Here is a 14,978-nt window from a genome sequence, read left to right as displayed (position 1 = left end):
AGGTAGGGAAGGACAGATCCAAGGGTCAACCTAGCTAAATTGGTGAGCTCTAGATTCAGTGAAAGACTAACTTAAACTCTAAGGAATAGAGTTACAGAGGATAGTATTCACTGTTGACCTCTGACTTCCATGAGTGCATGAGCACTCTTGCACATATGTGCACACAAGTTTACAAATAAATAAATGGATAAACAAAATTTTACAAAAAGCAGTGGGTGTAATAGCTTACTGGAGGTATGGTAAATCCCTTATCCTAGGGTTCCTAGTAGCCACAGGTATCCTTCAGAATGATATTTCTCTGTAAACAGAAGAATTCTTGCAAAGACTCTGGCATGGCTCTGTCTCCTCTTAGTTATGCGACTTGCTTGGGGAACAACACCAGTCTGTGCCCCATCTTTCTCACATGTAAGATGAGGATGCTGAAGTCTGACACAGTGAAGGTTCTTTTGCAGTGCAGTGAAAAAGACATAGCTGTTTTCCTCCTTACTGCATATTTGTTTAATAGCCTTCAGTGGGGTTTTGTAACGTTTTCCAAAGAGAAACATTTCATCCTAGAAAGAGGTCCATGAGGAGAGAGAAACAAACTCACATGCAGGCCATCCATGAAATTTACAGTATTTGCAACATCCCTCATCAAGGTTACGTGAGTAGTGAACAGTGTTGGGAAGGGGACACTCTCTGACCTGTGAATATGTCTAATTTCTGGTCCACGATATGAGAACCCAAGGGATGCCATTTCTGTGAGTCATCACCCACTCTCAGATGGACTTTTCCCTAATGCAGCTGCCTTGGAGTAATCCACACTCCTGTAACTAACCTCAGTAAATTCTTTGATTCTCTAAGTTAGGATTAGTGGTACCATTGCTTTGGTCTGCCCTTACTTAGTTTCCTATCTGGAGTAAAGAGACCTTTGTGCATCCCCAGGAAAAGTTGCCATGATGAAGAAAGATTCTGAAATGCTTCTGAGGATTGAAAACTATAATCTTCAGCTGTCTTTTCTGATTTTAACAGATGAAAGCAGCACAGTTTATCTACAAATATCAATAGCATCTGATGTGATGAGTGGATAAAATTTTCATTTTTATTTAAATTTCTTTATTTTAATTTCAATGTCAAGCACTCGATTCAGATACTGGAAAAGTTTTATCTATGCCTAGAACAGCTTGGGGACATTAATAGGTTTATTTTTCAACAGTGAATTTTGTTGACTGAAAGGTCAAGTATTTCCAAATAGATTTATTATCTGAACTGAGTTGCACTGTGAAGATAAAATCAACATCATAATGAAGATTGGAAAAAATGTAAAAATGATCACTAGCTTTTCTGTTATTATGAGCTGACATGACATAGAGTCAACTACAACACAATGTTGGCTTGCGTCCCACTGTTCTTCCTAGAGGAACAGAAAAGGAGGGCTCTAAACAGGACTCTTGGATCTCGCTGCGAAGGAGAAATAGAATAGAATGGTTTCTGTTAAATTAATTGCACATGAGATATAGAGAATAATGACCACTTGAGAACTCCAAACCAATGTTGGGATAGTGGAGGACTGCCCAATGTCCAGAATCACCTTTACCTCTTACATTGATTTCTTGAAACTGCCATTTAAATGGATACTCATGAATAAAAAACTGAATAGATACAAGTGACTTGAGTCAAACAGAGGCCCTGCCAGACTCTGAGAAATGTCTTCGTACCTCCACTCCACAGCACAGATTTTACCCCTCTGTATTGATCTACAGCCTCATTCCCCCATTCACTCATAGGTTGCTGCCAACCACAAATGGTCAGTTGTGTTTGTTGGTACCAAATGATGCCAAGCGATTTTATTATATGGACAGAGGCCCGCTGGCAGGAAAGAAAGGCTTTGCAAAACCATTTCTTTCTCTTGACTTAATAAAATATTTTGAATCTGAATTTTCTGAGCTCAAAGGCTAAAGCTCAAACATATTCAATGTCCAAACTCAGTGTCTAAATTTCAGCTGAAAACTAAATGATTAAAAGCGAGAATGGACATGACTTTCTATATATTAAGCCGGGGTAGGCAAATTGGCTCCAGAGCCAAATTGAGCACACCACCTGTTTTCACAAGGCTTGCAAGCTAAGAATAGACTTTACATGTTTTAAAGGGTTTCATTTTAATGGTCATAGAAGTACCAATATAATATTTTGTTATTTTGCCTCTTTTAAAGAAAATATTTGCCAACCACTAGTATTAAGATGTAAAAATATTTTTATTGTTTTCTGAATCCAGCTGTTGGATTTTATCATAAGACATTAAGATTAGAATTAGTGGTATTCCCATAGTAAATTTTATTCTTCAATTTGGGGGAGGACAAAATAGAGTTAATTTGAAAAACCTGGTTTCTACATTATCTGGAAAATCTATAATATGAAAACTTTTCATTTAAGGAGAAAAATGCTTTTGAGTATGAACTCTTAAACATCCAGAAAAAATTACATATTTTACATAATCCCACTTTACAAAGTGATCTGGTACAAGCGTCCCCAAACTCTGATATTTTAATTAAGTTTCCTTATTAATTCCTGTACACAGTGCACACATACACACGTCTGTTTTATATTTCATTGTGTAGCATACTTGGTGAGTTTTATTCTTTAAACAACTTTTTGGCACCAGCTTTAAAATGGGCTCCACAGAGATGAGTGGTCCCTGGCTTCCTTCTATAGGTGTTTGGAAGTTTCCAGGGTAACAATGAAGCAAGACCAAAGACCCAATAACAAACAGCTGAGTGGATCAATAACCCCTGTGTTTTCAGTCTACACTTACTCAAAGTAGTGCATGGAAAAAGGGGCTATTTATATCTGGAACCTAATGAAGTAAAATTATCACAACCGACAGGCGCTGGTGTTGTAATTCAGAGACAAGGCTTGGCTTAGAGCTATTTGCAAGCCATTTTTATTCCAGATTTTATTTATTTTTTTTAGTGAAACTTAATCCCCTAATCAGTTCCAATTTACATATTTTCTGCTCCCACCCACCCACACTTTATTTTTTACCCCAGTATGATTCTAAAGGAGTGGCGTCGCAGGCATGGAATAATTATTTGATTAAATAATTATTCATTGCAACGTGCCCTTCTCCTTTCCAAGCAGATGGATTGGTGATCACAAGGCAGATACACTGACATGCACAGAGCTTTCGACTCTGTTAGGCCTCTGTTGCTTCCTTCCTGTGTGTATGCCTAGGTGCATGCGCGGATGCAGCTGCATGTGTGTTTTTAACATGATCCACCCTGAAAGTTTTGTTCACACTAGCTCTCCTTTCCAGTCTTATGGGATTAATATTCTGCTAAATGAAGTGTTGCAAATTTGAATTTTATTTGGGGCTAAAATGAAATACCAAATGGTTATGCTTACATTGTGGTCAAATTTTATACTATCTATGAGTCCTTATGTTCCTTCCTTGGATAAATATGTCAATGAAATTATCTTCCTTGGGTGAAAACACCAAGCCCTTACTTATGCTGACAAATTTCTTTGAATGCAATTTAAAATATGAAATGTCTGAAATCCCCACAATTTTCTAAGGTAAATTGTGCCCTTCCCATCTTTTTAGACTTGGTAAATTTTAGTGGGATAGATCCATGAGAAGACAGTGCACAAAAGCTGTAGCTGTAGTTGATTATAAGTGTGCCCTTTACATTAGGTTTCGAAGAAACATCAAGTATCTCGAAGAGTCTCTGAAAACTTGAAATTGGCCCCTCTTAGAACAAGGAAGAAATCAAGAAGTAAATATTGCCTACTCTGCTCAGATCATAGGCTTGCAAAATTGTTAATCTAAAGAGTTGCAGTGGGATAGAAGAACAGTTAAGAATTATAAGCTCAATGTCCTTTATTTATGGCTAGAAACCAAATATGAGTGAGTACATCCCATGTTCCTCTTTTTGGGTCTGGCTTACCTCACTCAGGATAGTGTTTTCTATTTCCATCCATTTGTATGCAAAATTCAAGAAGTCCTTGTTTTTTACTGCTGAGTAATACTCTAATATGTATATATTCCATACTTTCTTCATCCATTCTTCCATTGAAGGGCATCTAGGTTGTTTCCAGGTTCTGGCTATTACAAACAATGCTGCCATGAACATAGTTGAGCATATACTTTTGTTGTATGATAGGGCCTCTCTTGGGTATATTCCCAAGAGTGGTATTGCTGGATCCAGGGGTAGGTTGATCCCGAATTTCCTGAGAAACCGAAACACTGCTTTCCAGAGTGGTTGCACAAGTTTGCATTCCCACCAGCAATGGGTGAGTGTACCCCTTTCTCCACAACCTCTCCAGCAAAGGCTATCATTGGTGTTTTTTATTTTAGCCATTCTGACAGGTGTAAGGTGGTATCTTAAAGTTGTCTTGATTTGCATTTCCCTGATCACTAAGGAAGTTGAGCATGACCTTAAGTGTCTTTTGGCCATTTGAAGTTCTTCTGTTGAGAATTCTCTGTTCAGCTCAATGCCCCATTTTATAATTGGGTTGATTAGCCTTTTGCGGTCTAGTTTCTTGAGTTCTTTATATATTTTGGAGTTCAAACCTTTGTCAGTTGCGGGGATGGTGAAGATCTTCTCCCAGTCAGTGGGTTGCCTTTTTGTCTTAGTGACAGTGTCCTTTGCTTTACAGAAGCTTCTCAGCCTCAGGAAGTCCCATTTACAAACACATAGGCATCCTCATGACTATTAACCTTCATCAGGCGATGAAAGGAGACAGAGACAGAGACAGAGACCCGCATGGGAGCACTGGACAGAAATCTCAAGATCCAAATCAGAAGCCGAAGGAGATGGAGCACGAGCAAGGAACTCAGGACCACGAGGGGTGCACCCACACACTAAGACAATGGGGATGTTCTATTGGGAACTCACCAAGGCCAGCTGGCCTAGGTCTGAAAAAGCATGGGATAAATCCGGACTAGCTGAACAAAGCGGACAATGAGGAATACTGAGAATTCAAGAACAATTGCAGTGGGTTTTTGATCCTACTGCACGTATTGGCTTTGAGGGAGCCTAAGCAGTTTGGATGCTCACCTTACGAGACCTGGATAGAGGTGGGCAGTCCTTGGGCTTCCCACAGGTCAGGGAACCCTGATTGCTCTTCGAGCAGATGAGGGAGGGGGACTTGATCGGGGGAGGGGGAGGGAAATGGGAAACGGTTGCGGGGACGAGGCAGAAATCCTTAATAAATAAATAAATTTAAATAAAAATAAATAAATACATAAATATAAAATAAAATAAAAATAAAAATAAAAAGAAGAACAGTTAAGAGCACTGGATATTCCTTCACAGGATCCAGGTTCTACTCCCAGCATCTACACAGCAGCGCATAATCTTCTATAACTTCAGTTTCAGGGAATCTGACTCCTTCTTTTCACCTCGCCAGGATTAAAGACACAAGGTGATGCATATATACTTGCATGCAGGAAAACACCCATGCACAGAAATTAAAAATGAAAATTAATTTAAGATAGAGTTGAAAAATAGAGACTGAACAGTAGAGGTTATTAGGAGACCCTACTTCAAAAAGGAAGGTGGATTGAGGAAGATAGTACACTTTGACTTCTGGTCTCCACATGCATACATGTGCATATATGTACCTACACATTCATATAAACATATATATATATATATATATATCTGTATATATACACACACACATACTCATGCAAACAACCCTAATTAAATAAGTGAGTCTCTCTCTCTCTCTCTCTCTCTCTCTCTCACACACACACACACACACACACACACACACACACAGAGATGCATGCATAGGTTTTCAGAAATACCCTCTAAAAATTAATCTTCTTTAAAGGAGATGCTAGGATATCCAAAGTGGACAGAGCAGCTACTCAGCTGCTGTGACCCCTGGGAAAACTTAAAACACTGGGGAAATAACCCTGGAAGCCATGAGCACAAGGAGAATCAGGATAGAATCAGTATGTCACCACATTAAAAACTTTTTGAAAAAGAAAATGAAAATAAGAAATGAAGAAAATCAAAGCTATCATGAGTAATTGGGGGGTCCCATGGTTTCATCATGAGCATGCTAGGTATCAATGTTTATACATAGAAGTGGTACCACCCATTTGAATGGGAAAGGACACATGGTGAAATATGTAGGTTTAAAATTTGATCAGCCTAAGTTTTTATTCTTTTTATCCCAATGCAATTATTTTTCAACTATGTGTCTTCTGCTGGCTCACTTTAATTGCTTAGGGCCAGTGGTTCTTAATCTGTGGGTCACAACCTTCACAGGGGCACATATCAGATATTTACATTACAATTAATAACAGTAGCAAAATTGCACTTATGAAGTAGCAATGAATTTTTTTTTATTTGGAAACCACCACAGCATGAGGAGCTGTATTAAAGTTCCACAGCACTAGGTTGATAACCACTGGTTAGGCCATGGGTATTAAGTGTGTGGCAACTTCACTACCCTCATAGAAATTTGGAGCAATTTTTCATGCTTTGACATACGAAAAAAAAAAAAAAACAGGTCTAGGGAAGAAGGGTTAACCTTTGAAGCAGTTTTTCCCCAACAAATTTCTTTAAGAAAGTTTCAAATATTTGATATGAATTATATTCTATTTTCTAAATTGTTTTCCCTGGATGCTAATTCAGTTAGATCCAAAAAGTATTTCTTGATCATTCACCGTATGCCCAGAAGCATGTCAGGCATCATTGGAGATATAAAAATATTTTTATAAGCTTTCCTTGTGGTTAAGAATATTATAGCTTCGTTAGGAAGATAAAAATTGTGCCCAAGAAGCCAGGAAGAGATGTGGAAATAAAATAAAACCTAGGGCTAAGGGATTGCTTCAAATTATGAAAATTTGCATCAGGGCAACTAGGATGTGGAGCATGCAACCAGCCTCTTGCTTTGTGTCCCAAGAACAACGTTCTAAAGGGATGATGGACGGATCTGTGATGTGTGATGAGCCCGAAGTGAGGGCAGAGTGAAGATATTCTTCTCTGGAGAAGGGGTGGGATTTAAATAAATTTCATCATGTCTCACGTAACAATATTTCGTCACTATTATGAATGAAAGATTAAATTTCATCAATGTTTTTTTCTTTCCCCAGATTCTCCCCAAAACAGATGCCACATTAGATGAATCTTTGTGTCTCTTTACATTCCTTTTGGCTATGACACTCATTCATACTTCCCTGATTTTTTTATGACATGGGTCTTTTGAGGACTATATAGTTTGCACATATATAGTTAGAAGAATATCTTCCTAGTTGTTACTAAGGTTTGGCAAAAGAAGATTACACATAAAGTGTCCCTCCTGTCACATCCCGTAAGGGTCTATGATGTAGATATAGTCTAATTGTGGTCATTTAGCTAATGTGGAGTTTTCCAGGCTCCTTCATTGTAAAAGTACCTTTGTATACTCTCTCTATCCTATTAGCTTTAGAAGAGAGGGTACCAAAGGTCTTGCCCCCAGCTTCCATTAAAACATTGAAGGCTATGTTATATTTCCATCATAGTTAAATATCTGTAGATTGTATTTGGAATTCCTTAACAAAATACATTATTTACTTATTTATTTTACCATTTATTTGTATCAATACTGAATTAGGAATGTTTAGCTTACACCTTGAGTTATAATCTAAAACCATATTACTGACTTTGTTGACCACTTTTGTTCCAGTTTTGACCATAGGGAGTTCTTTCCTTGTTCCTGCCTGCATGTGATGGATCTTCCCGGTCTCACAGCATTCTTTACATCCTATAAATGTTGTAGACTATGGAATGAGTCAGCATCAACCCATTTTGTTAGAGGACAGATTTGCCAACCAAAGCTCTAAATGGTGTATTTAGATTTTAGCATTTGGATGAATCGCTCAAGCTTGGAATAATGAATTGTGTACTTGAACAACTGTCAAGGGAGATCTTCTTTGCAGAACAAAGTTTAATAATGCATGAAGATTATATGTAGAGATGGATGAATAGATAGATAGATAGATAGATAGATATAGACAGACAGATAGATGATAGCTGGATGGATTGATGTACAGATGGACAGAAAGAGAGATAAGAGAGAGATCCAAATTTTACATTTTACTTTGCTGAATTCAGAAGGTCTATAAAATCATGGTTCTTATACACCTCTCAGTCTATAGTGTTATATCTTTCTGAATACTTGTATTTTCACTTTCAAATAGTCATATGTAAAAGAAGAATGCGTATTGGTTTCTCAGGCACCCAGACCCAAATAATGGCATAGAAAATACATTAATTACAAAACTGTTTGCCCAATGGCTCAGATGTATTCTTAGCTAGCTCTTACATCTTAAATCAACCCATTCCTATTAATCTGGGTATTACCATGAGGCTGTGGTTTACCAGAAAGGTTATGGTATCCTTCTCCTTCAGCAGTTACATGGCGTTTGTCTGACTCCATCTTCTTTCTCCCTGCACTCACTTTAGTTTTCCTACCTAGCTATATTCTGCCCTTCCATAGACCAAAGCAGCTTCTTTATTAACTAATGGTAATAGAACACATTCACAGCATACAGAGGGGAATCTCACATCAGTCATATGTCTGATGCTTTTTTTTTCCTGACTGAAACTGAGGTCAGTGAAAATAAGGTCAGGATAACTGAGGCCTTGTTCTGAAGAAATGACTGCAGAGCAGGATTGTGGAGGAGAGATTCACAGAGATGGTTGCATTCTTCATGTTTTCAGAACAATGCAACTATCACATATTTATACATTGGAAGTTTAAGGGGAAAAGCATTCATGATTTATTTTTCCTCTCCAGGACTTTATAGAATAGTCACTAAAAGACAAAATTGAGATTGTTTTTAAATTTCTGAGAAATATCCTATATGGAATGTGAAGGTGAGCATAGTATTTTTTTTGTCTTCAAGAAGCTTAACATATGCAATGGTCCCTGTATTCATGTCAAACAAGCTCACTAATGTCCATAGAGGGGCTGTGAGTGTGGCAGCAATGATTCTTGACTAGTGAGCATTTGACTCCGATGCTTCAATCACTTGCAGACTTTATTAAAGTGTCATGGAAGAGCTACCTGGTGGAGACTAGGAACAAGGAAGTAGAATCTTTAATTTTTAAATAATATTTTTAGTTATTCTTTGAAGATTTCAAACATGTATAAAATGCATCGTGATCATATCTACTCCTAAATCTCATTCTCCCTGGGTATCTCTAATACATCTTCCTCCTAATTTCATGTCCTGTTGCCTGGGTATTAATATTACAGAGATAGCTAGGATGTCCCAAGTAGAGAGATACAAAAACGCAATGCAAGCCAACAAAAAACCAAGTCTTTGCTAGAATGCCAACAATGCCACAGGTAAGAAATCAGAGTCTAGGAGAATGTGAATCATAAAACAAGAAGGAGACCTTCTGCCTGTGTGCTCAAAATAAGTTTCCCCAAGTGTAGAGAGTGGATACTGAGGAAATGTGGCTATGTTCCACGTGTGATAAAATGTATGGTACAAAGTATTGATTACCTGCTTGAGGTCACAGTCACATTACACACCCAGAGACACTAACTCAGAGATCATCTCAGATAGAATTATGATAAGATTTGAAGATCAGGCTAGAGAACTCCAGATTGCTAAGCCTGGCATCTGAGAGTAGCAGGATGGAGCATGCAACTAATCTATGGGAAGAATCAATTTCATTAGGTTATTTCTGTCAGCATTGAGGAACATGGAAAATGAATTATTGCTTTACCTCAGTGGGCCATGCTCACGAAACAAATCCAAGTCTCACGGGATCACCTTGACAGTCATTCCCACTGAACTGCATGGTTTCCCTCAGCTCTTCATTTCTAGGTGAACCAGAAGGTAGGGCTAGGTAAGGCACTCTTTCATTTTTTATGAGACAGACATCTGCACAAACTTGTCACCTGGATGTTTTAAGCCTGTTGCTTCATCTTGTGGTCAAATCACTGGAGTCCCATTTTCCTCTCAGCCAACACTGAGGAACCAGATCTGGAGAGCAGAATGGAAGAGCAGACAGCATACACTCCAGACCTATCTTAAAGTCTGTAGTCGGGAGTTTGGGCCCAAACTCAAATATTTTGTTGTGGGGACTTCTGCTACCCTGGAGAAACATAGTCTTCTGTTTCAAAGGAAGAAGAGGCTTTTCAAAATAATCTCAAAATGCTTCCTCTCCACCCAATGGCTCTAGAAAAATATTTTGATGAGTTAAATCTAAATGAATCAGTGGCATGTGGATTACATTTCCTTTAGATCACACAAGAGTTTCAAAATTAAGAGAAAAAGCACTCAAAGCAAAATGCATTTTGGATTTTATTGAACACAAAATATTTGAGAACTAACTCAAAATACTTGAAGAACTCAAAATCCTGCCAAACTACCCAGTCATTGGGGGGAAGGCAAATTAAATTTTTAATTTGTTTAATCCCTTTGCTTTCATAATCTATGGTATTGCAGGCAGCTGAGAGGGGAAAATTTTGTGTGCATGTTTCTCATTCTGGAGTCTTTCAGCTTTTGACAACCATCTAGAGTCTGTAGGACAGGCTTTACACTTGCTGACTGGCCCAGCTTTCTTATCCTTGTTGAAAAAGAAAACATCTGATTTTCTTCATATCAGATAGAGTTGGGACATCGTTACAAGATCTTTGATATAATTTTGTAGCAAGTATTGGCGATAGTACTCACAATTACTTACCGTGTAGCTGTTCATTCATTAACTAGGCAGTGATGGGAATTTCTATATTGTTGGCTTTATTGCCCTTAGACTTTCTAAGACACTTTCTCTGGATTCTAACTTTAAAAATTATAAATTATCCCATGCTCTTTACTAATGCAATTTACTTTTTTTATTTTTTTTTATTGAGAAAAGGAAAAAAAAAGAAGTTTCTGCCTCCTCCCAGCCTCCCATTTCCCTCCCCCTCCTCCCACCATTCTCCCCCTCCTCCCACCCTTCTCCCCCTCCCCCTACTCCTATCCCCCTTCCTCTCCAGTCCAAAGAGCAGTCAGGGTTTTCTGCCCTGTGGTAAGTCCTAGGTCCTCCCCCCTCCGTCCATTTCTAGGAAGGTGAACATCCAAACTGGCTAGGCTCCCACAAAGCCAGCACATTAAGTAGGATCAAAACCCCGTGCCATTGTCCTTGGCTTCTCATCAGCCCTCATTGTTCGCCAAGTTCAGAGAGTCCAGTTTTATCCCATGCTTTTTCAGTCACAGTCCAGCTTGCCTTGGTGAGCTCCCAATAGATCAGCTCCACTGTCTCAGTGGGTGGGTGCACCCCTCGTGGTCCCAACTTCTTTGCTCATGTTCTCCCTCCTTCTGCTCCTCATTGGGACCTTGGGAGCTCAGTCCAGTGCTCCAGTGTGGGTCTCTGTCTCTATCTCCATCCATCACCAGATGAAGGTTCTATGGTGATATGTAAGATATTTGTCAGTATTGCTATAAGATAGGGTCATTTCAGGTTCCCTATCCTCAGCTGCCCAAGGAACTAACTGGGGACATATGGAAGAATGGATGAAGAGAGTATGGAATATATACACATTAGAGTACTATGCTGCGGTAAAAAACAATGACTTCTCGAATTTTGCATGCAAATGGATGGAAATAGAAAACACTATCCTGAGTGAGGTAACCCAGACCCAAAAAGATGAACATGGGATGTACTCACTCATAATTGGTTTCTAGCCATAAATAAGGGTCATGGAGTCTACAATTGGTGAACCTAAAGAAGCTAAGTAAGAAGGTGAACCCAAGGAAAAACATATAGTTATCCTCTTGGCTATGGGAAGTAGACAAAATTGCCAGGGAGAAAATTGGGATCTTGGGGGTGGGGTGGGATGGGGTAAGGGGAGATGGGGAGAGAAAAGGGAGAAGGGGAGGGGAGGATGGGGGGAACTTGGGGAAAAAGGATGATTGGGATAAAGGAAGGTTGGATAGGGGAGCACGGAAGCACAATTCTTAGTTAAGGGAGCCACCTTAGGGTTGGCAAGAGACTTGAACCTAGAGTGGCTCCCAGGAGCCCAAAGCGATGTCCCCAGTTAATGCAATTTACTTTTTGCAATGGCGAAACCAAAGGATGGTCAGGCAAGACCAAATGTTTCTTTAAGAATATTCTTCTAACCATGCCCTGGATCATTTGTTCCAAAGACCTTCTCATGTATTATTTTGAGAGCTATAACATATTTCTTAAAATTGTGTCCTCAGAGAAGGTTTCAAATGAGGCTGATATCAGATTTTTTGGATCCTGTGTCAGAAGTATGTGGTATCAAAAGCAATAGGGACTTAGTCTTTCAAATATGGAAGACAACCAAGGGCAATATCAGTAACCTAATGTCCAGGTAGTCTTGTAGACATTTCAACTAACAACTCAAAAGAGGGCTTCTCAAAATTGGCCTTGGGGTTTCTGTAGATAGTCTATGGATCTTGTTTGAGCATTGTTGGTCCAGAAGGAAATTTTTCATTTAAAATATATATATGAATATCTATATATATATTATAAGTTTTATAGGTAGCAAGATGATAACATGATTCCTTGTTATGTTTTTAAGCATTCTTGCTTTTATTTTAGCATCTTTCTTCCTTCTTCTGTATTAATCTCTTTCCCCATCCTCCATTGATTCCCACTCTCCACTTTAATCTCTTTCACCCTGCTATCTCTCTACTATTACTTCTTCCTGCCCCCCAAACGGTCTTTTTTGAGTTTCTAGGTTTCTGCAGTTACTCCATGTTATATATTCACATCTGAATATTTGGAGCTAGAAGCCTCAGATAACAAAAAATGTGTGCCATTTCTCTTTCAAAACACACTTAAACAGGTAACATTATGTGGACTGAGCAAGTTGTATTTATATATACATTAAACATATATATATATATATGCATGAATGCACATATATGTGACAACAATGAAAGAAAAAAAGTTTATGAATTTTAGAGAGAGCAAGAGGAATACATGGAAGGTGTTGGAAGAAGAGGGAAGTAGAAAAATGATTTAATTATAATATAAACAGTTTACATTATAAAAATGTATATGGGTATTGTGTGTGTGAGTGTGTGAACAATCAATATAGAAACCATTAGCCAGTCTCAGGTATTGTTCCTTAGTTGCTGTTGACTACTTATATTTGGAGGCAGGATCTCCCACCAGGACCTGAGACTCCCTGGTTAGACAAGACTGGGTGGCCATGAAGCCACAGGGATGTGTACATCTCAGCCTGTCCAGCACTATGGTTGCAAATGTGCCACCATGACTGGATTTTTACATTGGTGATGGGGATTAAACTGAGGTATTTAAGTCAAACAGCAAGTACCCATCTCCCCAACCCTAGGAACAGAGTTCTAAAGTGACTGCTTTCTTCAAAATATGATTCTCACATTTGGAGAACTTAAGCCTCTTCTCTCTATATGAAGGAGATGTCCTAGAGACCACTGCGGGTTGAAATAAAATACACAAGGAATTTATTGATGCCCAAACCCAAGGGTCCTCTTCAACAGAGGCAAAAAATAATCTTTTGAAGCTTGGACTCTGCAATCCATCTTCTAGGGGCTCATTTGCCTCTCAAGTACAGCTATAGAGGAAATGTCTGAGGACTCAAGATCTACTCTCATTCTCTGAGTTTCTCAAACGCCTGGCCTTCCCTGGTTTTATTTAAACCTTCTATTAGTTTATTAGTTTGACAGGGGCCCCGGTAATTACACCACCTTCTAAGTCCTACTGCAACTTTCGTCTGCATCTCCCCGAACACACACAAAATTTAGTGCCACTACAGCACTTCTAAAAACAAATAAAAGCTTTGCAAACTAGTCACCAAGCATCCGACGCAATTAAACTGCATTTGTTTCTTTTCTGGCCTTCTCACACAATCAGGGCCTTGTGAGAGGCAAGCGCTCCTTCAATCCTGCTGTGTTTTCTTTAGAGGAAAGTCTGCCAAAATCTGCCTACCCTGCATCCACCCTACATAAGTGAAGTCTCAACTGGTGGGAGGTGGACAGTTGTCACACACAATCACACATGCGTGCACATACACGCGTGCGTAAAGTTACACACACAAATGCATAGGTATGCAAATGCACAGGCATGCGAATGCACAAACATACAAACATAAACACACTTCTAATGCTACTAAAACCATGACATTCCCACACAGACACAAACTAATTAATGACAAACTTAATGTGGGGGAAAAGGGACTAACTGTCTTAGAAATAAATTGCTGTATTATGTTAGGTAACCAGACGAAATCAACAACAACAAAGTGTTTATCTGGTTAGTAAAAAGTATAACTGAAAAGTAGAACAATTTGAGAAAATTATTTTTTTTTCTATTTAAACATTTTTTTTCAATAGAAGTGAAAGTAGAGCTTCCCTCCAAATGTTTGGATCTTAAGAGCTCTTAATTCCCAACTGCAAGCTGTCACACTTGGAGCTTTTAATTTTCAGAAAATGTATTGAAAGTCTAGTTGATTCAAACTGACTGCCATTAACTCCGCTGATTTAGCCTGTTGCAGTGTGAGTTCACACTCACGTTTTCTCACCATTTACCCTGAGTTGCTTTAATTGCGTGGGTGTGGATCTGGTACTGATTTGGAACTACCCAAAGCAAATGTCCATGTTAGGAAAATAATTTGTCCGAGAATAAAAACAAATAAGGTAAATGGGCAGTCTGAACAGGCCCGAGCAGAAGTAGACTTTTATACCTGAAGTCAGTATCAGGAATCCTCATTAACTCCCCATGATTCTGTTTATCTCAACTCTGCAGTTCATACTGGTAAAGCAACCCCAGAAGAGCTCTCTTAAGAAATCACACGTGGGTCTCAAGTTAAACCAAACATTGGTTGGCCACTTCCACAAGTTCTGTGTCACCATTGCCCCAAGACATCTTGCAGGCAGGACAGACTGTAGATGAAGCATTTTGTAGCTGTGTTGGTGTCCAGGTTTCTCTCTTCATAGCCTACAGAGTACATTTCCAGATCAAAGAGACAAGATTGTAGGGGTGGAGGCT

Source organism: Microtus oregoni, unplaced genomic scaffold (assembly GCF_018167655.1).
Source record: "Microtus oregoni isolate MIOR12 unplaced genomic scaffold, Mior012 000048F_ref0000485, whole genome shotgun sequence".
NCBI lineage: Eukaryota > Metazoa > Chordata > Mammalia > Rodentia > Cricetidae > Microtus > Microtus oregoni.
Note: the sequence above shows the minus strand (reverse complement) of the source record.